Source organism: Neophocaena asiaeorientalis, unplaced genomic scaffold (genome assembly GCF_003031525.2).
Source record: "Neophocaena asiaeorientalis asiaeorientalis breed wild unplaced genomic scaffold, Neophocaena_asiaeorientalis_V1.1 scaffold125, whole genome shotgun sequence".
Taxonomy (NCBI): domain Eukaryota; kingdom Metazoa; phylum Chordata; class Mammalia; order Artiodactyla; family Phocoenidae; genus Neophocaena; species Neophocaena asiaeorientalis.
The window spans coordinates 4,384,450-4,412,316 of record NW_020174425.1 but is presented as its reverse complement, the minus strand read 5'-3'; the positions used below and the strand labels follow the sequence as shown (position 1 = coordinate 4,412,316).

General features: G+C 36.2%; 1 long non-coding RNA gene across 1 annotated transcript in view; it reads right to left on the bottom strand.

The window, feature by feature from the left end:
* LOC112407397 (uncharacterized) overlaps nt 1–27,867 on the bottom strand; it is a 65,464-nt gene that overhangs the window by 35,104 nt on the left and 2,493 nt on the right. The window contains exons 2-3 of the long non-coding RNA XR_003004738.1: nt 26,783–26,904; nt 351–414 (exon numbers count right to left, since the gene is read on the bottom strand). This is a non-coding gene — a long non-coding RNA (uncharacterized LOC112407397). The remainder of the gene's footprint in view (nt 1–350; nt 415–26,782; nt 26,905–27,867) is intronic.

Below are 27,867 nucleotides of genomic sequence, written 5' to 3'. Positions count from 1 at the left end.
TTTAGAATCTAGATTCTAAGAGCCAATTTGTAAAAAATGAACCCTAACTGTATAGTAAGCCACAAATCATGTCTCTCTGGATCATGAAAAGAATGACATGGTCTGAGTTACATTTTATAAAAATCCCTCTGGTTCATCTTGACTAGGAGGGTGAGGGTTAAGAGAGAAAAAAACACCAGTTAGTCCAGGCTTGAATTAAGGCGGATTGTAAAAGTAATAAAACATGGATGTAGAATATATTTTGAAGGGAGAATCAGCTGGATTAGGTTACATGTGAATTACACATATCCACATTACCTGTGGATTATATACATGCGAGGTGTAGAGGAAAAAAGATCAGTTAAACATACCTGTAAGGTTTCTGGCCTGGAGTGGTTGAGTACGTGGTGGTGCCATTTATTGAGAAGGGAATGACTGGAGGAAGAGAAAGTTTGGGATTATCAATACTATTGTCACATGACAGCTGTATACATAGATCCACTGAGTAAAGTTGTACTAGCTGCAATGTTTGGGACTAGGGTGAGGCGAATGTGTGACACTTTCCTTGGGTGCAAAATTTAAGGGGTCACCGAAAAACTCAGTAATCAAGATAATAAATACTATTTTAGTGCAATATTTTACAAATATTTTTAAGAATCAAAAATTAATGCAAAAATTTATCATGAACGAAATATAAAATGTGTAAACAAAGACAGGACCAGAAACAGTGCCATGCACTTATAGCAGAGTCTGAGGCAAAAGCAAAAATATGCCTACCTGACATTTAAAACTTTTACACTGAAATATTAATATTTTAATTTATTAAATATTAAATAATATTTAATATTTGATTGCATCACTCACATCACCTTAATTTTGGACCTGCTGATTGTGCATGTCATAGACACAAAGGTCACCATCTCATTGCAGTCTGTGTGAATGGTGCTCCAGGACCTGGATTGTGTACAAACTCCATGGCAATTCATGGGGGCCCTGTGTGTATAGTAAAACCTCCCTGACAAAAAGCAACATTAATATATTTTACCTTTTCTGCTCAACATCAATAATTATTAGAGAAATGCAAATCAAAACTACAATGAAATATCACCTCATATTTGTCAGAATGGCTACCATGAAAAAGTCTACAAATAATAAATGCTGGAGAGGGTGTGGAGAAAGGAAACCCTCCTACACTGTTGGTGGGAGTGTAAATTGGTGCAGCCACTTTGGAAAATAGTACTGACATTCCTTAAAAAAACTAAAAATAGAATTACCATAAGATCCAGCAATACCACTACTGGGCATGTATCTGGAAAACATGAAAATTCTAATTTGAAAAGATACATGCAATATGACCCAGGAATTCCACTCCTGGGCATATACCTGGAGAAAATCGTAATTCAAAAACATACATGCACTCCATTGTTCACTGTAGCACTATTAACAGCCAGGTCATGGAAGCAACCTAAAGGTCCATCAACAGAGGAATAGATAAAGAAGATGTAGTACATATATATACAATGGAATATCACTCGGCCACAAAAGAGAATTAAATAATGCCATTTGTAGCAACATGGATGGACCTAGAGATTATCATACCAACTGAAGTCAGTCAGAGAAAGACAAATATTATATGATATCACTTATATGTTGAATCTAAAAAAAGAGACACAAACTTATTTACAAAACAGAAAGAGACTTACAGACATAGAAAGCAAACTTATGGCTACCAAAGGGGAAAGGGGGTGACGGATAAATTAGGAGGTTGGGATTAACATACATACATTACTATATATAAAATAGATAACCAACAAGGACCTATGGTATAGCACAGAGAACTACACTTGATATTTTGTAACAACCTTCTGTAATAACAATATTTTATAAGGGAAAATAATCTGAAATATATATATATCACCATGCTGTACACCTGAGCCTAACATGACATTGTAAATGAACTATACTTTTATAAAACATATATAGAGGCAGAGTCAAGATGGCGATGTGGGAAGGCATGGAGTTAGCATCTCCCCACAACTAGGGTGCCTGCCAACTGCTGGGGGTGACTCTGATGCCCAAGGAGATGGGATGGTCCTTGGGGGCATAGGAGGCCAGGGAGATCAGGAGAGGAAGGCGGGAGGAGCCCTCCCAGACCGGAGGAAGCAGGAGAGGAGAGGAGGGTGTTTGCCCTGCCCACTTGAGCCCAGGAAGCCTGCTGGGCACCCAGGTGAGGTCCCCTGCCCTCTGAGACCAGGGGTGGGGGGCACACCTGGACCCCTCTGTTCCTTGAGCCTAAGCCTCACCCCTCACAGCCCCCAAGGCCTTTTCCAGCCCTGTGGGTCCTGAGCATTGGCCCCACCCACCACCCAAACCTCCCCCTTGCTTAGGCCCCACCACAGCCAAGGCCTCGCCCCCCCCCCTTTTTTTTTCTTTTCCCTCCTCCTATTTTTCACTATTGTGGTACTGATGTACCTTCCGGTTGTTGATCCATCTATATTTTTATTTTTATATTCTTCCTAACATAGCTGCTACTTTCCTAGTCTAATTTTATTTTTTACTTTGCTATTGTTGTATTTTTTTTGTTTGTTAGTTTTTTTTCTGCCCAAGGTGGCTTGTGGGATCTTAGATTACGAGCCTGGAGTTGGGCTGAAGCTCCTGCAGTGGGAGCTCTGAGTCCGAACAATTGGACTAACAGAGAAACTCAGACCCCAGGGAATATTCATTGGAGTGAGCTCCCACGGAGTTCCTCATCTCAGCACCAAGACCCAGATCTACCCAACAGCCTACAATCCCCAGTGTTGGAAGCATCAGGCCAAACAACCAGTAAGACAGGAACACAATCCCACTGATAAAAAAAAAAATGAGATGGCAAAAAAATATGTCACAGATGAAGGAATAAGGTAAAAACCTACAAGACCAAATAAATGAAGAGGAAATAGGCAATCTGCCTGAAAAAGAATTCAGAGTAATGATAGTAAAGATGATCCAGAATCTCGGAAACAAAAAGGAGGCATGGATTGAGAAAATACAAGAAATGTTTAACAAAGATCTAGAAGAAATAAAGAACAAACAGACATGAACAACACAATAACTGAAATGAAAAATACACTAGAAGGAATCAGTAACAGAATAACTGAGGCAGAAGAACGGATAAATGAGCTGGAAGACAAAATGGTGGAAATAACTGCCAAGGAGCAGTACAGAGAAAAAAGAATTAAAAGAATAGAAAACAATCTCAGAGACCTCTGGGACAACACTAAATGCACCAACATTCGAATTACAAGGATCCCAGAAGAAGAAGAGAAAAAGAAATGGACTGAGAAAATATCTGAAGAGATTATAGCTGAAAAATTCCCTAACATGGGAAGGGAAATAGTCACCCAAGTCCAGGAAGCACAGAGAGTCCCATATAGGATAAACCCTAGGAAAAACACACCAAGACATATATTAATCAAACTAACAAAAATTAAATTCAAAGAAAAAATATTAAAAGCAGCAAGGGAAAAAAAAATAACATACAAAGGAATCCCCAGAAGGTTATCAACTGATTATTCAGTGGAAACTCTGGAGGCCAGAAGGGAGTGATATGATATACTTAAAGTGATGAAAGAGAAAAACCCACAACCAAGATTACTCTACCCAGCAATCATCTCATTCAGATTCGATGGAGAAGTCAAAAGCTTTTTAGAGAAGCAAAAGCTAACAGAATTCAGCACCACCAAACGAGCTTTACAACAAATGTTAAAGAAACTTCTCTAAGCAGGAAATGCAAGAAAGAAAAAGACCCACAAAAACAAACCCAAAACAATTGAGAAAATGGTAATAGGAACATACATATCGACAATAACCTTGAATATAAATGGATTAAATGCCCCAACCAAAAGACACAGACTGGCTGAATGGATACAAAAAAAACCACATATATGCTGTCTACAAGAGACTCACTTCAGACCTAGGGATACATACAGACTGAAAGTGAAGGGATGGAAAAAAATATTCCTTGCAAATGGAAATCAAGACAATGCTGGAGTAGCAATACCCATATCATATAAAATAGACTTTAAAATAAAGACTATTACAAGAGATAAGGAGGGACACTACATAATGATCAAAGGATCAATCCAAGAAGAAGATATAAAAATTATAAATGTTTATGCACCCAACATAGGAGCACCTCAACACATAAGGCAAATGCTAACAACCATGAAAGGAGAAATCGACAGTAACACAATAATAGTAGGGGATTTTAACGCCTCACTTACACCAATGAACAGATCATCCAAACAGAAAATAAATAAGTAGACACAAGCTTTAAATGACACAACAGAACAGATAGATCTAATATTTATAGAACATTCCACCCAAATGTGGCAGAATACACTTTCTTCTCAAGTGCACATGGAACATTCTCCACGACAGATCACATCTGAGTCACAAATCAAGCCTTGGTAAATTTAAGAATACTGAAATCATATCAAGCATCTTTTCTGACCACAATGTTATTGGATTGGAAATCAATTACAGGAAAAAAAATGGTAAAAAACACAAATGCATGGAGGCTAAACCGTGTGCTACTAAATAACCAAGAGATCACCGAAGAAATCAAAGAAGAAATAAAAAAATACCTAGAAACAAATGACAATGAAAACACGACGACCCAAAACCTATGGGATGCAGCAAAAGCAGTTCTAAGAGGGAAGTTTACAGCAGTACATTCTCACCTCAAGAAACAAGGAAACTCTCAAATAATCTAACCCTACACTTAAAACAGCTAGAGAAAGAAGAACAAAGAAAACCCAAAGTCAGTAGAAGGAAAGAAATCATAAAGATCAGAGCAGAAATAAATGAAATAGAAACGAAAAAAAAATAGCAAAGATCAAAAAAACTAAAAGTTGGTTCTTTGGGAGGATAAACAAAATTGATAAACCCTTAGCCAGACTCACAAAGAAAAAAAAGATGATGCAAATCAATAAAATTAGAAATGAAAAAGGAGAAATCACAACTGACATTGCAGAAATGCAAAGGATTATAAGAGACTACTACAAACAATTATATGCCAATAAAATGGACAACCATGAAGAAATGGACAAATTCTTGGAAAGACAATTTTCCAAGACTGAACCAGGAAAAATTAGAAAATATAAACAGACTTATCACAAGTAATGAAGTTGAAACTGTAATTAAAAATCTTCCGACAAACAAAAATCCAGGACCAGATCGCTTTACAGGCAAATTCTATCAAACATTTAGAGAAGAGCTAACAGCTATCCTTCTCAAACTCTTCCAAAAAATTGCAGAGGGAGAAGCACTCCCAAATTCATTCTACGAGGCCACCATCACCCTGATGCCAAAACCACCATCACCCTGATACCAAAACCAGAAAAAGATACCACAGAGAGAAAACTACAGGCCAATATCACTGATGAACATAGATATCATTTTCCTGAACAAAATACTGGCAAACAGAATCCAACAGCACATTAAAAGGATCATACACGATGATCAAGTGGGATTTATCCCAGGGATTCAAGGATTCTCCAATATATGCAAACCAATCGATGTGATACACCACATTAACAAATTAAGGAATAAAAACCATTTGATCATCTCAATAGATACAGAAAAAGCTTTTGAAAAAAATTCAACACCCATTTATGATAAAAACTCTCCAGAAAATGGGGATACAGGGAACCTGCCTCAACATAATAAAGGCCATATATGACAAACCCCCAGCAAGCATGATACTCAGTGGTGAAAAACTGAAAGCATTTCCACTAGGATCAGGAACAAGACAAGGATGTCCACTCTCTCCACTCTTATTCAACATAGTTTTGGAAGTCCTAGCCATAGCAATCAGAGAAGAAAAAGAAATAAATGCAATACAAATTGGAAAAGAAGTAAAACTGTCACTGTTTGCCGATGACATGATACTATACATAGACAATCCTAAAGATGCCATCAGAAAACTACTAGAACTAATCAGTGAATTTGGTAAAGTTGCAGGATACAAAATTAATGCACAGAAATCTCTGGCATTCCTATACACCAACAATAAAAAATCAGAAAGAGAAATTAAGGAAACACTCCCATTTACCACTGCAACAAAAAGAATAAAATACCTAGGAATAAACCTGGATAAGGAGGCAAAACACGTGTACTCAGAAAACTATAAAACACTGGTGAAAAAAATCAAAGATGACATAAACAGATGGAGAAATATACCATGTTCTTGGATTGGAAGAATCAATACTGTGAAAATGACTATACTACCCAAAGCAACCTATAGATTCAAGGCAATCCCTATCAAATTACCAATGGCATTCTTCACAGAATTAGAACAAAAAATTTTACAATTCATATGGAAACACAAAAGACCCCGAATAGCCAAAGCAATCTTGCAAAAGAAAAACAGAGTTGGAGGAGTCAGGCTCCCCAACCTCAAACTCTACCACAAAGCTACAGTAATCAATACAGTATGGTACTGGCACAAAAACAGAAATATAGATCAGTGGTACAAGATAGATTGCCCAGAGATAAACCCACGCACATGTGGTCACCTAGTTTACAACAAAGGAAGCAAGAACATACAATAGAGAAAAGACAGCCTCTTAAATAAGTGGTGCTGGGAAAACTGGACAGCTACATGTAAAAGAATGAAATTAGAACCCTCCCTAACACCATACACAAAAATAAACTCCAAATGGATTAAAGACGTATGTGTAAGACCAGACACTATAAAACTCTTAGAGGAAAACAAAGGAAAAACACTCTTTGACATAAACCACAGCAAGATCTTTTTTGACCCACCTCCTAGAGTAACGGAAATAAAAACAAAAATAAAAATATGGGACTTAATTAAACTTAAAAGCTTTTGCACAGCAAAGGAAACCATAAACAAGAAAAAAGGACAACCCTCAGAATGGAAGAAAACATTTGCAAAAGAATCAACACACAAAGGATTAATCTCTAAAATATACAAACAGCTCATGGAGCTCAATATGAAAAAAAACAAACAATCCAGTTAAAAAATGGGCAGAAGACCTAAATAGACATTTCACCAAGGAAGACATACAGATAGCCAAGAGGCACATGAAAAGATGCTAAACATCACTAATTATTAGAGAAATGCAAATCAAAATTATGATGAGGTATCACCTCACGCAGGTCAGAATGGCCATTATCAAAAAATGTAGAAACATTAAATCCTGGAAAGGGTGTGGTGAAAAGGGAACCCTCCTGCACTGTTAGTGGGAATGTAAATTGATACAGCCACTATGGAAAACACTATGGAGGTTCCTTAAAAAACTAAACATAGAACTACCATACAATCCAGCAATCCCACTACTGGGCATATACCCTGAGAAAACCATAATTCAAAAAGAGACATGTATGACAATGTTCATTGCAGCACTATTTACAATAGCTAGGACATGGAACCAACCTAAGTGTCTATTGACAGATGAATGGATAAAGAAGATGTGGCACATATATATAATGGAATATTACTCAGCCATAGAAAGAAACGAAATTGAGTTATTTGTAGTGAGGTGGATGGACCTAGAGTCTGTCATACAGAGTGAAGTAAGTCAGAAAGAGAAAAACAAATACCGTATGGTAACTCATATACATGGAATCTAAAAAAAAAAAAAACAAATCGTACTAATGAACCTAGTTGCAGGGCACGAATAAAGAGGTAGACATAGAAAAGGGACTTGAGGACACAGGGTGGGAGGGCAAAGCTGGGGTGAAGTGAGAGTAGCATCGACATATATACACTACCGAATGTAAAACAGTTGGCTGGTGGGAAGCAGCAGCATAGCACAGGGAGGTCGGCTTGGTGCTTTGCCTGACCTAGAGAGGTGAGATAGGGAGAATGGGAGGGAGGCTCAAGAGGGAGGGCATATGGGGACATGTGTATGCATATGGCTGATTCGCTTTTTTGTGCAGCAGAAACTAACACAGTATTGTGAAGCAATTATACTCCAATAAAGATCTATTAAAAAACTAAATAAAAAAAATATATATTTTATCTTTTAGATATACTTATTATAGCCCTTGCGTGACTTCAGCTAAAACAAGAGTCCAGCTCATCATATCAAAATAAAGCTTCTCATATAATATATACTTTTTTATATTATATATATATATATACACACACACACACACACACACACACATACACCAATACACACACAAACACACACACAGATTTATTGCTCTCCAACTCTATCAGGCTGTCTATCAAATATTTTATATTTAATCTATTTTAAATTTAATTACTTAATCTATATAACAGCATTGTAAGATGGATGCTTTCATCTTCATAGATGAGGAGGCTGAGACCTGGTGGAAGTTAAATCTCTTGAGCAAGGTCTCACAATTAATGAGATACCCAGTGAGATACCCAGTCAAATGTGTCTGAATCCAAACCTGAGCTCCAAACTCCCAAAGAACTTTGATGTTTTTCAATGTCTACTCTAAGAGACCAAAGAGAAATTCAACCTGAATAACAACCAAAGTCTTTCATGTCAATTTGGCATCTATAGATGTGAATTAAAAAGCATGTAAATAATCAAAGGATTTTATCATTTCAAATATAAATGAAAACTAGCCATCATGCAAATGATGTTTTAATGATTATTTAATAATATAACTAGAAAACCGAATCTTCTAAAAATGTGTATCTAACCCATATGCAAATCTTGGTGCTCAGTAATCATGAGTATTAAGGGGGAAAAAAAAAACTAGTATATATAGTGCCTAATGAATAGTGTAAGTTTTTATAAAATAAAAATACAGAAATTAGTGTCCTTCATTTATGTAAAAAGTAAAAAGTGAAATAAGAGCACATTTTCAGGAAGTGACTCAAAATCTACTTAATCAGAAATATGCAAGATCACCATGGGTGAATCCATGAATTCTACTGAGCAACATAAAAGAACATTTGAATTGGAGATACTCATTAAGTCATATATATGACAATATTTAGTATCACAGGGTCAAATTCCTGATTTTAATATAGTAATTCAGCTATGTCACAGCTCAGTAATTGGAAAATAAGGTAAAAAAGATTTGATAATTTGATCAGAATTTTTAAAGTTGTGAGATTAGGCAGAAAAATGCTAAAAAAGCATGATAAGGGTCATGCACTAACAGATATTAAATTGCATTATCTCTAAAATGTTTTCATTTCAAAATGTTACATAAATGGAATCGTACAGTATGTAATCTTTGGGGACTGGCTTTTTTTTACTCAGCATATTTTCCCAAAGATTCATTCAGGTGTGTATCAATAATTCCTTCTTATTACTGAGTACTTTTATGAATAAAGCTGCTATGAACCTGTGTGTATAAATTTTTATATGAATATAAGTTTTCATTTATCTGAGATAAATGCCCAAGTGTGAAACTGCTAGGTCATATGGTAATTACATGTTTTACAGAGTGGCTGTGCCATTTTACATCCCCATCAGCAATGAATGAGTGATCCAGTTTCTCTGCATCCTCACCAGAATGTTGGAGATAGAGAACAGAATAGTGATTGACAGGGGTTAGGAATGGGAGTGGGGTAGGAAGATGGGAAGGTATATATGGGTATAAAAGGGAAACCTGAGGAATCTTTGTGGTGATAGAACTGCTCAATATCTTGACTGTGGTGATATATACATGTGATAACATTGCATAGAACTAAATACACACAGTCAAGATACACTGAAGAATACATTAAAGAATACAAATAAAATTGAGGAAAGCTGAATAAGATTCATGGATGGTAAACATTTTAATATACTAGTTGTGATAATGGACTATAATTTTGCAAGGTGTTATGATTAGGGAAAACTAATCATATTTCTTTCTGTATTATTTCTTACAACTGCATGTGAATCTGCAATTATATCCAAAAGTTTTCAATTAGACGTGTATTATAAAACTACATCTATTAAAGAAGTGTGGTATTACTGTAGGAGTAGATCTAGAACAATAGGGTAGACTACTAAGCCTGAATTTAGTATATAGTGAAAGTTATATTTCAAATAATTGAGCAAAGGATGGAATACTCAGTAAAACAAGCTACCCACTTGAGAATAGCCAATACTCAGAACAGTTAAAGTCACTCCTCTATGTTCATAGCAGCACTATTTACAATAGCTAAGACATAGAAACAACCTAAGTGCCCATCAACAGATGAATGGTTAAAGACGATGTGGTATATATACAATGGAATATTACTCAGCCATAAAAAGAATGAAATAATGCCATTTTCAGCTACATGGATGGACCTAGAGATTATCATACTAAGCGAAATAAGTCAGAAAGAGAAAAACAAATACCATATGATATCACTTATATGTGGAATCTAAAATACAACACAAATGAGCATATCTGTGAAACAGAAACAAACTCACAGACATAGAGAACAGACTTGTGATTGCCAAGGGGGAGGGAGTCTGGGAGGGAAGGATTAGCAGAGGCAAACTATTCTATAGAGGATGGATAAACAACAAGATCCTACTCTATAGCACAGGGAATTATATTCAATATCCTTGGATAAACCAGAATGGAAAAGAATACAAAAAAGAATATATATGTATAACTGAATCACTTTGCTATATAGCAGTAATTAACACAACATTGTAATCAACTATTTTTCAGTAAAATTTAAAACAATTTTAAAAAACAGTTAAAATCATATCTTAACACTATACATCACAAATTCATTACACAGAATAAATTCCTTATGGGCTTATGATTTATGTATTAAAAATATAAAATAGGGCTTCCCTGGTGGCGCAGTGGTTGAGATTAATAAGCTATAATGGAAAAGAATCTGAAAAAGAGAATATATATATATATATATAATACATTTGAAGTATATGTTGAATACTGAAATATGCAAAGAAAATTCAGGTGATGAATTTTTATAATTGTGGGGGATGGAATGACTTCCTTAGCATGATACTGAAGCAAGAAATAAGAAAGCATAAATCACATTTATGTTTTTAACTATCAAGATTTACCTTTCATAAATTAAAAAATACCAATCAATAAGGAAATATTTCAATAAAAACAGCACAAGTATTGGCTGAGTACTTTATAATTAGAAAAATACCCATTTTCACCTGTGATCAGAAAAACACAAATTAAAACAATTAACGAGATTCCATTTTTACCCATATATAACAGATACAGAAGATTTTATCATCCCCAGTATTGATGAGACTAGAGAAGTCAATTGGTTTCATATATTACTCTGAGTTTATAGATGAGTATTATTTTTATAAAGTGCCATCTGGAGGTATATCTCTTAAGACACAAGTACATGTATTGACTTGAAACTTCTGTTTTATTTATTTAGTATGAGCTCCTGAAGATGTAATGCTCTTCAACAACTAAGTTGGTTATAATGATGAATATTCAGGCATCCTAAAAGATAACTTCAATTCCTATATAGATGTGAGAAGTCCATATGAATAGGCCCCTATTTGATTTAAATGAGAATCTTAAAAACTCATTGCTTGTCTTCCAGTCAAAACAATCAGATCTTTATTTGACAAATGGCTTCTATAAAGCACAAGAGTATTGATGTGGGGATGGAGAAAATTTTAATAGAAACCATTTTGAATAGCTTAAAACAGAATCAAGAAAATAAGATATAGCTGTAGCAAATAACTGGAAAATGTCTAACATCACAATAGTGAATGTGAAATAATGTGGAGCTGTCCTTAGGGAACAATTTACCTGGGAAAATATTCATAATATTTTGTTAATTTGGGGAGGTAGGGGTGACAAACAGATTTTCCAAAAGTTTAAAGGCACCAGACTAACAGGTCAACAACGGTTAGCCCTGAATGGTGATTGCTGGTAACTTTATTTTCTTGTTTTCACTAACCTATATTTTCTAATTTTTATAATTAAGATGCTATATTAATAAATATCCAAATTTTTAAATTAAAGCCCAAACTACAAAGTAGATGCTTTTGTTTATTAATTAAAAATTATAATGTTTATTAATTAATGTTGATTATTGCAGTGATCACAGATTCTAAACTTTACAAAAGATAGAGTCTTTCTTTTTGCTGGTGGTGGTGTTTTGTTTTTAATCAGTTATACAAACTTCTGGGAAAGCGGCAAAGGGGATTACACATTCCTCTTCCAGACTGATTGAAATGATCAAGGAGAAATGAAAAATGTGGCAGCCACTTCATTGGTTTCAAAATTAGGGAATAGTGCCAAATATATACATAAAGGAATTTCTGCCAGATATAGTGGAATTTGTATGAAAGGTGATTATATTTTTAATGTATAGCTTATATGATTTCTAATTTATAGATATTTCTAATCATATAATCCTACTTCCTGAGAGAGACCTGACATGTTAAGGGAAATTATATAAAGGTAATATTGGTAAATAGCTTCATAATTCCCTAATTTCAACTGGCACAGGATGAAAGCACTTGAAAGCCACTTGAGGTACTGGGACTGCTATACTTACACTCCCTTTTCCTAATCAAAAGATCTGTAGCATTTAAGAGCGATAGTGTCTTCATTTCTACCTCTCTCTCTCTCTCTCATCTATGTTTCCTTTAATTTCCTTCAAAGTTCAAAGAAGTTTTTATCCAAACTTTTTTCTCTGTATTGGGGCATGCAATCAAAATATCTTGTCTCCTCATCTATCTTTTGCATGCTTTATGTGTGTTTTTTTTTTTGACAAAAATTTGCACAAGTCCCGCATTTAATCTCATTATTTTTCTGTTTATTTATCTCTGAATGGATTCAAATCTATCCAAGCTTGCTGAGTGCCAAGTTTAATAATACTAGAGGAGTCTTCTTGGGAGACAAGTGGGTCTCTATGTGCAGTTTTACATTACTTACAGAAGAACAGAGATAGGAATTACAGAAGCTCTCTTGTCAGAAACTATACAAGCCAGAAGTCTGGAGTGACACTTTTAAAGTACTGAAGAAAAAAATTAAACTAAACCTAGAATTCTACAATCAGAGAAAACATCAAAATAAAGGGGAAGTAAAGCCTCTTCCAGACAAACAAAAGCATAGAATTATTATCAGCAGAACTACTCTATGAGAAGTTTCAGAGTAAGTTCTATAGGCAGAAGCAATATAATACCAGACAGAAACCTAAGTATATACAAAAAATGAAGATCTCTGGAAATGGCTAAAATGCAAGTAAATATAAGAGACATTTTTATTATCTTTTATTTATTTTCAAATTGTATACCTAGGGCTTCCCTGGTGGCACAGTGATTGAGAGTCCGCCTGCTGATGCAGGGGACACGGGTTCATGCCCCGGTCCAGGAAGATCCCACATGCCGCCGAGCGGCTGGGCCCGTGAGCCATGGCCGCTGAGCCTGCGCATCCGGAGCCTGTGCTCCGCAACAGGAGAGGCCACAGCAGTGAGAGGCCCGCGTACCGAAAAAAAAAATGTATATCTAAAGCAAAAATAGTAGCAATGTATTTTGAGTTTATAGTATATGTAAAAGTAAATTGTATGAGAACAGTATAGCAAAAGAAGGGAGGGAGGAATGACGATTGTACTGTTGGAAGGTTCTTACTCTTTATTATTTTAAGTGCTATGATATTTGAAGCTAGTTTCAGAGCTGGATGATTTGGTTTCGTCTGGAATTTTAAGAAGAGTGTATGCAACTGAGGTGTTTAGCATTAAAAATGCTACACCAGCAATTATACCCTACTAGAAGTATTTCTGTCTCACTACTAAATTATGATCATTCATTTTGAAAAAAAAAGCTACACATTGTCCGTTGTGATAAAAAATACTAAATTTCAGAAATGATAAGAAATCATCTCCAGAGGAAATTCAAATTTAGGTTTATAATCAAGGCTTTAAAATTCTGACCTATCACTTCCCTTGTATTATTAGTGGATTTTAAAAAATCTGGAGAGGAAGTAAGTCAGCAAAGTTCTACCAGTGAACCATCAAAAATCTGTTACAACATATAATGAAAGTAGTCCTCCAAAAGGTCAGACATCATTTGCATAAGAAATGAAACCACAAGAGGAAAAAAGTAAAAAGAGGAACTGCAAAATTGAGAAAGACAGAAGAACAAGTATGGTAAAGCCTACATGTCATTAAAATGATTTGTCAATTTCATCAGTTCAAGGCAAAATAAATTGGGGACCAAAATGATAAACTTTCTCAATAACCATATCACTGCAGATCTAGCCACTTAGCATGTCTTTAACCGAACAAATGAATCTTGACTGAATAACCAATTCAATATTGGCCATTGACATTGAAGTTTCAGAGACAATGCCAGTGCTGTGCTGAGCCATAGTTTGACGCAAAAGGAAAAATCATCAACACTAATCTGTTTTTATTTTAATTGTGATATTTTGTTCATTATGTATTTTCTAGGTTAGTTTTTATTTTTATAAATCTTGCACTATATATTATTTATCTTAATTACTGAATTTTTCAGCACCTCTCTGTACTTTATGTCCAAGACAAGTTCCTCAGTCATCTCATTCTAGTCCTAGCCATAAAGGATAATCCCAGAATATTTCCACTGCTGAAATCTTTGTTCTATGTGGTGTTCTAATTGTAGTATAGAACAAAACACAAAGTCACTTGATGTGATAAATGAAATTCCAAATCATATCTACTTTATATTCAGCTAATCATAGGATCCTTCACATACTGGAACTATAATGGTTAGAAAGCATTTAAAATATGAGCTTTTGTTTTATTATGAAAAAGCAGAACATTTCTTCCCATGAATAACATAAGGGAATAAGGCCAATTAGCAGCTCAGGGTTATGCATTTCCCTGTTTCCAGAGAATAGAGGTCATCGGTTAAAAATGAAGCAGAGTAAAATTTTAAATTCTCCCTCTGCCTATGCCCCCCACCCAATGCCCCTGGGAGAAAGAAACTGGAAGACTGCCAATCCAGTCAATTTTTCATTGTTTAAGGGCCATTGTGAAGAAAATCTTTGAACAATACAGGAGACACAGGACTCCACCAAATGAGGATACACAGTGTGAGAAAAATTCATGCACAGGGAGCAAAGTTTCTTTCACAGCCCTTGCACTGGGTCTACTTTATAAAATGTATCATTGTTTACTTTGCAACAGAGTTGTGAGAATACATATTTGTCTCTCTTGATAAAGTATCTGATCTTTGTATCTATCATCCACAGTTGCTATAATTGAGAGGTAGGGTTTCAATAAATATTGGTTAATTGAGAGTGATAATATTCCCAATAAAATAATTTCTCTTAATCTACCCTAAACTCACAAAACATTTTTAGGAAAACATTTTCAAAGAAAAGTATGATATGATGCATTCTAACTGGTCCCAAGTTAGTATACAATGAACTTAGTTCATTAGGATGAGAAATTAATTATTAGCTCAAGATGAGTCTTAAATATATCTAAATCAGAACTGACGTCTGGGACATTATACAGCATGAAATAAGTCATTTAATTATACTCAAATGTGTTACATGATCAAGTAAGCCAAGGTAGGCTTGCTTCTCCATCTTGATTTCCAGGAACAGAGAAAGAAAAACAGGATGGGGCACATATTCTAGCAGAGAATAAATAAAGAGAAAGTGAATGCTGGAGAAAGCAAAGAGAAATAGAGAGAAGAAAGAATTAGTTGACTTGACAAATTTCAGGATAAAGTTACTTGAAAGTGTGAAAAATATTTTACTTAATTGCATCTATTTAGTGAGACTGCCTGAGAAGCTGGAAGCAGGTTTCTGAACAGGAGAACTTAGTCAAGTATTGGGGAGTTGGGGGGGGGGAGTTATCATTAATTCAATTATCAATAAAAGGAAATATTCAAAATACAGTTTTTCATGAGGAAAATAGTCCAATTACAATGAACAAATAATTTTTCATCAAGGCTTGCCAAAGATGTAACTGCTGACTCCCACATATTATCAAACTCATTTTAAATCATTGGCAAAATTTTAATTGACTTTCATACTGTCTATTCTCATTTGTTTCTTAATTATCCTTTTCCATTTAGGTTTGCTTATTTTTATAATATGTATTCAAATTGTTCCCTTACCACATTGTTTGTGCTTTAAAGTTCCTTTGCTAATTTCCTTTTCTACAGTTACATCCTAGTTAACCACATTGGATTCTATCCTTTGTTTATATTTTTACAACATAAATTTAATTCTAGTTTCTCCCACTGGGTCAAAAATGTTCCCCTTTTTCCTAAAGTATTATTTCCAGGCATATTTAAGTTCCATTCCCTTAAGGCTCCTCTTGTTTTACTCAAACTTTTCCCACATTAAAAAATGAACCAACTGTATTCTTTTAACAAAGTTGAGCTATTCATATAAAATACATATTCCTAATTTGGGTCTTATTATTCTAAACATTTAAATACTTTTTATTAAATTTATTAGGACAGAAGTGACACTTTTCACAAGGAAATCTGCTAATGTGAAAAATTATAACATATGAATGTCTTGTGTTGGATATGTGATAACTCTTTCTAGTTTGGGATAGCTTGAAATAACCCTTTCTACTCGTTAAATGTCCAGGACTGATGTACTAGGGCATGGTATAGTATTTTGAGAAAATTGTTTACCTTAACCATTTGAGCATTTTTTTTTTTTTTTGCCTTGGGTGTTTATGTCTGTGTAAGTGTGTGTGTATGTATGAGAGAGACAGCATGATTGAGACTAGAATCTAGAATTACATAGTGCTATCTGTAAAAATAGAAATTATGTGCTTTGTCTCTACTACTCAAAAAATTCCCAGAAGAAATTAAGAAATTTCATCATCTCGAGGTTAATAGATGAAGACTATTACATATAGAATGGATGGACAACAAGGTTCTACTATATAGCATAGGAAACTATATTCAATGTCCTAGGATAAACCATAATGGAAAAAAATATAAAAAAGAATATATATATGTCTGTGTGTGTGTGTGTGTATATATATATATATATATAAAACTGAGTCACTTTTGTTATACAGGAAAAATTAACACAACATTGTAAATCAATTATACTTCAATAAAAAAAGAAATTTCATCATCTTGACATTTTATATAAACAAATTTGGTTTATAAAAAAATGGAACAAAATATGTGTAGTATTGGCACATGGCAGGTGCCTGAGTGTCATGCAGAGAATGAGTCATCTATCCAAGGTGGCTGCCTTAGGTGCATGTGCTGTATTCTGACCATGCATGCTGCTTTCCTCATCTGTTCATGTGCTGGCAGTAACCTTTCAGTGAACCAGTGAGAACAGTAACGCGTTAAGTAGAGCTCTTTATTAGAAGGCACTACGTGACCAAATTGTCAAAAAAATAGGACCTACTGAAAGTGAAATCACAGCCTTTCTATTTCCCCAAGTCTCCACAGATTTTTTGCTTGGCCTTTCTGGCCCTCAGACTCCTTATCTGCAAAACTTGAGTGTTGGCCTGGATCTCTGGTGTTAAACTGAATTTTGTGGAGTCTTAGGAGAGAGTTAAGATGCCTTAAGGGCTGCCTGACAGGATGAGAGAAAGCCTCAGGAAGTAGGACCCTGGGTTTTCTCACATAGATCACCTGGATCTGGATGTTATCTCTTTGGTATTATCTACTATGGATATTGAGGCCCCATAAAAGATTTTAAATGGACATATTTTAAAACCACGTAAGGTCCTTTTCCATTTTAAAAGCTGGTTTTTCCATAGATTAAATATAATGTGTAAAATATAATAATCACATTTTTTTCATTGTTGCCTTCAGCTTTTGTAAGGTTTCCACATTTACCATCTCATTTAATCATGTGTTAGAAAGGCAGATGGGATCCCTAATTTGCAGGTAGGAACCAGAGGCTCATTGCATGGCCTGTGCCAATGACATGGGGCCTGGAACCCAGACTCCTCTCTCACTGTCTGCTCCTCTCCACCATCTCTCCTCATCTTATGTCAGATCCCATCAGACAGTTGCCATTCTCCATTCTAACTTGGACTTAATCACCTAACAGAATGACCTGGACTAATATTCTTGTGGCACATCTAAATTCAATGTTCATAAATTGTTCATGTAGTTTTATAGGAATTATACAAATAAATAAGTTTATCCCACACTGGTGTTTTCATCCAGTGTTAAGTATAATTAATGCATTATCAGTCTCAAATAAAGATTTCTCTACCCTGTGCAAAACATAGCTGAGTGATGCCCACAGAATAGTTAATGCTTGTAGTCAACCTGCAAGCTAATCTTTTATTTACCTACATCTATTTTTCTCCCACAAGTTGTGCTTACCAAGAGTCAGTTGTGTTTGTTCCCCAAACTGGTGACGCCAATTTTCCTTGCTGTTATAATTATATAATTAATTATGTATTATAAAAGCCTATGATATATGACTTTGAAAGAAGTTGTGTGTGTGTAAAATGTTGATTGCTTTAGGAACCTTTTTTTTTTTTTTTTTGGCTGCATTGGGTCTTCATTGCTGTGCCATTTAAAGTATGTGTTTTAAGTTTGTGACTTGAAACTGTGATATTAATGCTGACTTATCCTTATTTTCAGAGGAAGATGTTTATATTCCCAAGAATTAAAACATAAAAGGCAGTTGTTAGATGGACATCTCCTTAAATTCACAAAAGAATTAAATAATTTTCATATGAGGAGTACTTAGAGGAGTCTGTACACAGAATTCTGAGGACACAAATGAGAGACCTCAACTCTTCCTGAGGTCAGTGATGATTTTACAGAGCAGATATTTGAGTTGAGTCTAAGAGGAGTTTCAAGGTAGGGGAGAGGTAAAAGCAAGAAGAGTGGTGTGGAAGAGCTGGGGGAAGAAAATCAGAGGCTCAGAGTGGAAGGAATGTAGACGGCAGTGAGGAGCAGATGGGGATGGAAATACAGGTTTCCAACGAAATGGTTTCCATTGTTTCCCCGGGTTCATGTTCTCAGTCTAGGGATGAGTGTGTAACCACCTAGTGACTATGGAAAAACCATGCTCAGATGAATGTTGGGAGAAGAATGTTTTATGTTGAGGGATAAAAGAAAAGAAGACAACTATCACTTCACTTCTTCATTGCTTATTCAGTACCAAGCATGGAGCTAGGCATTATTTATGGTCTCATATCTAATATCTATGAAATAGATATTATTAATTTCTTCACTTTAAAGATAAGTTAACTGAGCCTTAAAGATGTTATGTTACTTCCTTCAAAATTCCCTAACCAACAGTAGCATAACTGGGTCTTGATCCCAGACTGCCTACATATGGAGCCCACAATGAGAAGTCATTAGCCATCTAGGCCACCACTCTCTGGTCTCCAGAACATGAAATCCAGAGCTGTAGTAGTTATGGGCCCCACGGTTATGGGCAAAATTCTACATAGAGCTGTGTGTGAGGAATAAGATGGGAGTAGGCAGGCAAAGAGAGTGGTATAGATTTTTGCTGGGACTAACATCAACAGAGGCTCAGGTCATGGTTTGGGAGGGACACAAAAGGGCCAAGTATAGGAAGCAGGTAGACCTAGATCCTTTTGGAGCCTGCACTCCATCCAGATGTCTGACTGACATCCTGACTGAATGGAGAAAACTGACTTTACTGCACTCATTGATGACCTGGATATATTAGCTATTCATGCTCTACTAAAGGCCCAGGTACACCAGTGACTCCAGTGGCAGGTACTGGCCTTGCCTCTCTACTTCGAATACTCTGAGCACTGTAGACACAACCCAGACACATGGGCCATAACAGGTTCATGATCCCAGGCTGATCCCATTTCATACATAACGACTCCAGGCACAATAAATGCCATGGCAGCACCCCAGGAATTTTCTGCCTCGCTGGTTCCACCTTGTCTTGACTGTAAGAGGAGAGGTCAAGGCTGCTATTACTCATAGCCCAGTGAACAATCTCTCTCCTACCCACCAGCTATCCATCTTCATACGTATAAATACCAATGTATATTTCCCCAAGGAGCAGCGCAGAAGGTTTTATATGGGATTACTCTTTTATCCAAGAGAATAAATGAACAAATGTGATCAGGTGTAAGTTGTGCCTCCTAATTCATAAATGTTGACACATATGTGACAGGGAGATAGTAATTATGTGTATGAATTATATCTGCTTCTGAGCATTTATTTACTTAATTATTTAAAAATTATTCTTAGAGTATCTATAAGGAGTAGCATTAACCACATAGTACTTTTAAACCATAATCCAGTGTATAAATAGATGTATGGAGATTGTGCATATTTTGAATTTGTTATAGAGACAAACTTTTAAGGAAATTTACATAGATCTTTCAACTCTTTCAAGAGATGTACTATATGCTCCTCTCTCAAGAGTTTTATCATTGTGCTTGTTAATTGTGTATGTGGGAAGTTGCTAATTATATATATAATAAAATGTATAAATCCATAATTAACAGGCATGTAATTATATTAATAACTTTACAATTATAATATTATATTGCAAGAACAATACAATTGTATTATTTAACATTGTTATAATAAATGGCATTAGTTATGGGAATCTATCAGAGGTTTTCATTGAGGAAGTGGCTCTAATTCATATTTCTGGTTTATATTTTAGAAAAATAATGAGAATCTACAAAACAGTTATAATACTTTTTGTTTAATTTGCCCAAACAAATTATAGTAAACTTCAGGAAACCAGATCACATTATGTTAAATGTTTTAAATTCTTCTTCCAAAGAAGGAAAGAAGACCTGTTAAAAAGCCTTAATTAAGTATGATGTCTTGAAACATACAGTACCTTGCTTGTCATGAAGCAATTGTGCAAACTAGAATATAAATTTAGCTCCTGGCAGAATGATTAATGTATTTACATCAACCCTCCGGGAATGTTACAGCAAAGGGGTTATAAGTGTCTTTAGTTTGCCATACATGGAATCATTACTCTTTTGCTTTCATGATTCACCCTTGGGCCTTAGAAAAAAATCAAAGGATAGTATGGTCCAGGTGTCTCAAAGAATTCTTATAGCTAGTGTGAAAAATAAGACTCCATGAAACCACTGTTTCAAATTATAGCAGTGCCAGCCTGATTATTATGGGAACAATGAAAGGGATTTATGTAAGGGGCAAATGATGGGCTTAAGATTCCCTAGTGGGCACTAGCAATGAATCAATTTGAGAAACCTGGATCAGAGGTGGAAATAATTAGATCTTGTCATCCCCGTCCACTTCTGATTGTTAGTCTTGCACTGTACTTTTGACTTACAGTGATAAGAGTCATGTCTGTAGTTTTCTTTTTAAAATCTGAAAGTCCTTTCAGAGTCTGTAACACAATCCTTAGTGTAGGGCTTAGACTGTATATTTTTGAAAGGAGGACTCTCTTCTGGGATAACATATTAGGACTTACCCTTGGTAAAAATAAACAAATACAACCTTCCTGACTAGAAAGTTTACTCTATATCATTACAAACCAAATTTCTTACTGGATTTTTTTCTCTATAAAGAAGTCTCCATCTTCATCTAAAAAATATTTTTGCCCTCTCATTTATCATAGTCCTTTTTTCTTTAGGTGATGGGAAGTTTTTTAAATTGGGAACTATTTTTGTTAGATACAATTTCATTTCAGTCAATCATTGGAAGTCTTTTTCATTTCCAGTGAAACTTAAGTCTCTCAATAGTTCCTGTCCAAGTACAGAATGACTTAGTAGGGTTTCATCAGCACATCTTCTTGTACAATTAAACTCATCAAGTAGCTCCTATGTTGGGTGCATAAATATTTACAATTGTTATATCTTCTGCTTGGATTGATCCCTTGATCATTATATAGTTTCCTTCTTTGTCTCTTGTAATAGTCTTTATTTTAAAGTCTATTTTGTCTGATATGAGAATTGCTACTCTAGCTTTCTTTTGACTTCCGTTTGCATGGAATATCTTTTTCCATCCCCTCACTTTCAGTCTGTATGTGTCCCTAGGTCTGAAGTGGGTAACTTTTAGACAGCATATATATGTTTTTGTATCCATTCAGCCAGTCTATGTCTTTTGGTTGGAGCAGTTAATACATTTACATTTAAGGTAGTTATTGATATGTATGTTCCTATTACCATTTTCTTAATTATTTTGGGTTTGTTATTGTAGGCCTTTTCCTTCTCTTGTGTTTCCTGCCTAGAGAACTTCTTTTAGCATTTGTTGTAAAGCTGGTTTGGTGGTGCTGCATTCTCTTAGCTTTTGCTTATCTGTAAACATTTTAATTTCTCTGTCAAATCTGAATGAGATCCTTGCTGGGTAATCCTGTATGTAGGTTTTTCCCTTTCATCACTTTAAATATGTCCTGCCAGTCCCTTCTAGCTTGCAGAATTTCTGCTGAAAGATCAGCTGTTAACCTTATGGGCATTACCTTGTATGTTATCTGTTGCTTTTCCCTTGCTGTTTTTAATATTTTTTCTTTGTATTTAATTTTTGAGAGATTAATATGTGTCTTGGCATGTTTCTCCTTGGATTTATCCTGTCTGGGACTCTGCACTTCCTGGATTTGATTAATTATTTCCTTTCCCATATTAGGGAAGTTTTCAACTATAATCTCTTCAAATATTTTCTCTGTCCCTTTCTTTTTCTCTTCTTCTGGCACCCGTATAATTCGAATGTTGGTGTGTTTAATGTAGTCCCAGAGGTCTCTGAGTTTGTCCTCCATTCTTTTCATTCTTTTCTCTTTATTCTGCTCTTTGGTAGTTATTTCCACTGTTTTATCTTCCTTGTCACTTATCCATTCTTCTACCTCAGTTATTCTGCTATTGATTTTTTCTAGAGAATTTTTAATTTTACTGATTGTATTGTTCATCATTGTCTGTTTGCTCCTTAGTTCTTCTAGTTCCTTGTTAAACATTTCTTATATTTTCTCCATTCTACTTCCAAGATTTTGTATCATCTTTACTATCATTACTCTGAATTCTTTTTCAGGTAGACTGCCTATTTCCTCTTCATTTGTTTGGTCTGGTGGGTTTTTACCTTGCTCCTTCATCTGCTGCGTATTTCTCTGCTTCTCATTTTGCTTAACTTACTGTGTTTGGGGTCTCCTTTTCTCAGGCTTAAGGTTCATAGTTCAAGTTGCTTTTGGGGTCTGCCCCCAGTAGCTAAGGTTGTTTCTGTGGGTTTTGTAGGCTTCCTGCTGGCAGGGACTGCTTCTTGTGTTCTGGTGGATGGGGCTGGATACTGTCTTTCTGGTGGGCAGGACTGCTTCTGGTGGTGTGTTTTTGGGTGTTTGTGACCTTATTATGATTTGAGACATACTCCTTGCTAATGGGTGGGGCTGTGTTCCTTTCTTGCTAGTTGTTTGCCATAGGGTGTCCAGCACTGTAGCTTGCTGGTTGTTGAGTGGAACTGGGTTTTAGCATTGAGATGGAGATCTCTGGGACAGCTTTTGCTGTTTGATACTACATGGAACCAGGAAGTCTCTGGTGGACCTATGTCCCGAACTCAGCTCTCCCACCTCAGAGACAGGTCTGACACCCGGCCAGAGCACCAATATGCTGTCAGCTACACAGCTCAGAAGAAAAGGGAGAAAAAAAGAAAGAAGGAAAGAATAAAATAAGTTATTAAAAGAAAAAAATTATGGAAAATAAAAAGGAAAAAAAAAGAATGAAAGAAGAGAGCAACCAAACCAAAAAACAAATCTACCAATGATAGCAAGCACTAAAAACTATACCAAAAAAAAAAAAAAAAGGACAGACAGAACCCTAGGACAAATGGTAAAAACAAAGCTATACAGACAAAATCACACAAAGAAGCATACACTCACAATAAGAGAAAAAGGAAAAAATACATATATATATTAAAAAATAAGGAAGAGAGCCACCAAATCAATCAACAAATCTACCAATGATAATAAACTCTAAATATTAAACTAAGATAAACATAAAACTGGAAACAAATTAGACACAGAAAGCACACCCCAGGTCTACAGCTGCTCCCAAAGTCCACTGCCTCAATTTTGGGATGATTCGTTGTCCATTCAGGTATTCCAGAGATGCAGTGTACATCAAGTTGATTGTGGAGATTTAATCCACTGTTCCTGAGGCTGCTGGGAGAAATTTCCCTTTCTCTTCTTCGTTTGCACAGCTCCTGGGGTTCGCTTTGGATTTGGCCCCGCCTCTGTGTGTAGGTCTCCTGAGGGCATCTTTTGGGAAGTCTGAGGTCTTCTGCCAGTGTTCAGTAGGTGTTCTGTAGGAGTTGTTCCACATGTAGATATATTTCTGATGTATTTGTGGGGAGGAAGGTGATCTCCATGTCTTACTCCTCCATCATCTTGAAGGTCTCTCCGTAAAGGGTATAATGTCTTGACTTAGAAAAATGCTTCTTATTTTGCTACGTATTTAGAAAGCATCCAGCATATTTTCTATATAGTTAACACAATCTTTGAGGCCATCTGCGGTTTGCAACAAATTTATAGTTTAGTAGTTTAAATTGATGAGAAAATGAGCTGCTGACATGTTTTTCCAAATGGATATTAGAAGATGGTGCAGCCAAAATACTTGGCATGAAAATGAGGAAAGGATGAGGACTGTGTATCTACAGAACACAACTCTCTAATGCGACACAAGCTAAAATTTCTTAAAATTTGAAATTTTACTAGTACTCCTAGGTTCTATCTTATAATCTTTAATGAAATGTTGCATTAAACCTTAGAAAAACTCCAATATTTTTTCCTCTCATATCTATGTGGATACCAACATTCTAATTATTGGCAAGTTCCCTTGAGAAACCAAGTGCCATTTTAAATAGGCACTCTTTCAAGTACTATTCATGTATTGATTCATTAAATCTTCAGATATAAAAAGAACAAACACAAAATCAAAAAAGTCCATCATATATATTATAGTGGTAGAAAAATTATTAACTTCAAGTTATTTTTCAGGATTTGGGCTCTTTATATTTTGATATCATTTTCTAAATTTACTAATATTTTTGTATTATATACACATGCAAATGCATGCACACACACTCATATGTAGTGCCACAAAGGATGAAAAAACCTTGGTTTTGTAGTACTAAAAATTTTGGTGTTTCATGCTTTTTTTTTTTTTTTTAATTTAGTTTGAGGCTAAGAAGTAAAGGTATTGGCCTAAGGCTGTGGGTAAAAGACCCCTACATTGGGCTTCCCTGGTGGCGCAGTGGTTGAGAGTCCACCTGCCGATGCAGGGGACACGGGTTCGTGCCCCGGTCCGGGAAGATCCCACATGCCGCGGAGCGGCTGGGCCCGTGAGCCATGGCTGCTGAGCCTGCATGTCCGGAGCCTGTGCTCCGCAACGGGAGAGGCCACAACAGTGAGAGGCCCACGTACCACAAAAACAAAAACAAAAAGACCTACACAACTGACAGTACATTTTTCAAAGAAAAAAATACTTTTAAACTTTTTTGAATTACAAAAACAAAATTTGCCTCTTGCTTTTCTTTTAGTACTAGTTGATCATTGATACTGGGCATTTAATTAACTCAATCAACAGATACTTACTAGGTCCTCATATGTTGGGCCCCACATGTGAATGAGGCATAACTGCTTCCTTCGAGGCAGAGCTTTGCCACCCCTGAATGTGAATGTCCTTTCTTCTTAGAAACCCATAATGTGTAGCTAGGTCAAAGATGAGACTCCATGGACAGTAACTCAGCGCCAAGGGGACCTAGATAGGAGCCCTGGGCACCAACACTAAAGCGTCATTAGTCCTCCACCTTCAGAGTTACAACTTAATGGTGTAAAAATCATCATCGTCACTTATACTGCTCCTCCCCACTGATCAGCTCTGTGATTCCACTGGCCCTGTGAGCAAGACCATGTGGCTTACATACCAAATATATGCTAGTATAAATGTGGAGAGCATTATGAATCGGTTTTAAATGTACCATTTGTCAGAGAAGAAACAACTACAAATAGGACCCAAACAGCTTAACGTAAACTGAAATATTATAACAATAGCCTATGACTAAATTAAGTAATATGTACAAATGTTAGTATTATCCTACATTTCTTTAGACTTTGAAGCATATTTCTGCCCACACTTTTGATTCACAAACACACAGACTGTGCCACCTAAGGAAACCCATAACCCATAACCACTCAGCTGTAACTCTGCATCCCCAAATATCCTTCCGGGCGAGGCAAGTGTTGTCTGGAAGAGCTAATGAACGACCACTCTATACCACAGTTTATACAATACCATGCAAAGTACTCAGTTAGGCCTGAGGCCATGTGAATTTGTCCAATTTTAGGTTTCATTAAAACGTAAATGTCAGCTTAGGTTCTATAAAAGGCACAGCTATTTACAAAGGGGTCATATATTTCAAGCAGTTGTTCTGGATTTGAGTCCTTGGAAAAAGAAGTGTAGGTGAGATTTTGGTAGAGTGTGAAATTAAAAAAGAGAGCTGGGACTTCCCTGGTGGTCCAGTGGTTAAGGCTCCATGCTTCCACTGCACGGGGCATGGGTTCAATCCCTGGTCGGGGAACTAGGATCCAGCTTGCCACACGGTGTGGCCAAAAACAAACAAACAAAAGTAGCTAGGGGTATGCTTTTTTTTAATAGTAAAAAGAGGGCATTCAATAAATATTCATCAGGTGTCAGGTACTATCCTAGGCCCTTGGGGTACAGGCATGAATTATGAATTGAACAGGGAGTATCCCTGTCCTCATGGAGCTTTCACTCTAGTGGGAGAAACAGACAGCAAAAGTAATTTTATAATGTAATATCAGGTAGTGAGAAATGTCATGTAAAGAAAAGCAGCACAAGAGTACAGAGAGTGACAACCTAGTGGGTCAGTGGGGGACACTCATGTGAAGGTTAGGTGCTCAAGAAAGACTTCTCAGATAAACTGACAGGTGAGCAGAGACCTACCTCCATGGAGTGAGAGTAAGCCGTGTGAAGAGCAGCCGGGCAGAGGGAACAGTGAAGACCCTGAGGTGAGTTCCAGGAGTTGGTGAGTCCCCGGAATATCTGTAGGCAATGTTGATGGATTGCTGTAAAGAATGAGGAGGGTGTTAGAAAATGAGGTTAGAGAAGTAGCCAAGACCAGGTCATGGATGCTATGTTTGGCCATGTTAGGGACACTATGATATCTGTTAAGTATTAAGTACCCATGAAATAATTTTATCTGGGGAAAAAGAAACATACATGTATTTTTTTCCTTATTATCAACTTTTAAAATGTATTTGATACCTACATAAGAATATATGTATTCTGCAGGGAAGCTGTCTGGACAACTCTGGTCTCCTGCTTCACATCCTTGAGGACATTTTATTCCTATAGCCATTCCCGCCACGACCATCTACTTTAGCTGAGTGGTGATCTCTCACATGGGGGCTGAGGCTTCCCTAAAACCACTACACGGGAAGCTGGGGTGAACTGAGCCGGCACTCATTCCTGCCCCACCTGGAAGTGGGAAGTTAATGCTCCATGGGGCAATCCTTGACCAAAGGAGACAGGAGCTAGTGATGAATGCATCACTTTGGGATTCTGAGGTAGATTCTTTTGGTCCCACAGAGGTCTTGGCAGATTTGTCCTGCCCCAGTTGTCCTCAATAACTCTGTTGGCTTTCTCTTCTTCCCTGTTTCCCTCTTCCAAAATCCCTATCCTGTTCTCTGGAATCACTTCTCATAACAAACTACCTGCATGCCATCACTTGTCTCAGACTCTATCTTCCTGGGGGAACCTCAGCCAAGAAAACAAGTTAAAAGGTCTGAATTGCAGTTATATAAACTACAACACCCTTGGCTACACTACCCACCTCCCAGGAACTAGTGTATTCCAATAACCCACAAGTTCTTATGTGCTTCTCCCCATCTCATTCCTCAGCCTCTCACAACCCTCGTGCCCTCCATGAGCCATAGTCACAAGCATTGGTTTTGTCACTCTCTTACTGTAGTTTTTTTTATAAGTTTAACATATGTTTATGTATTCCAAAGGAATATACTGTTTTACTT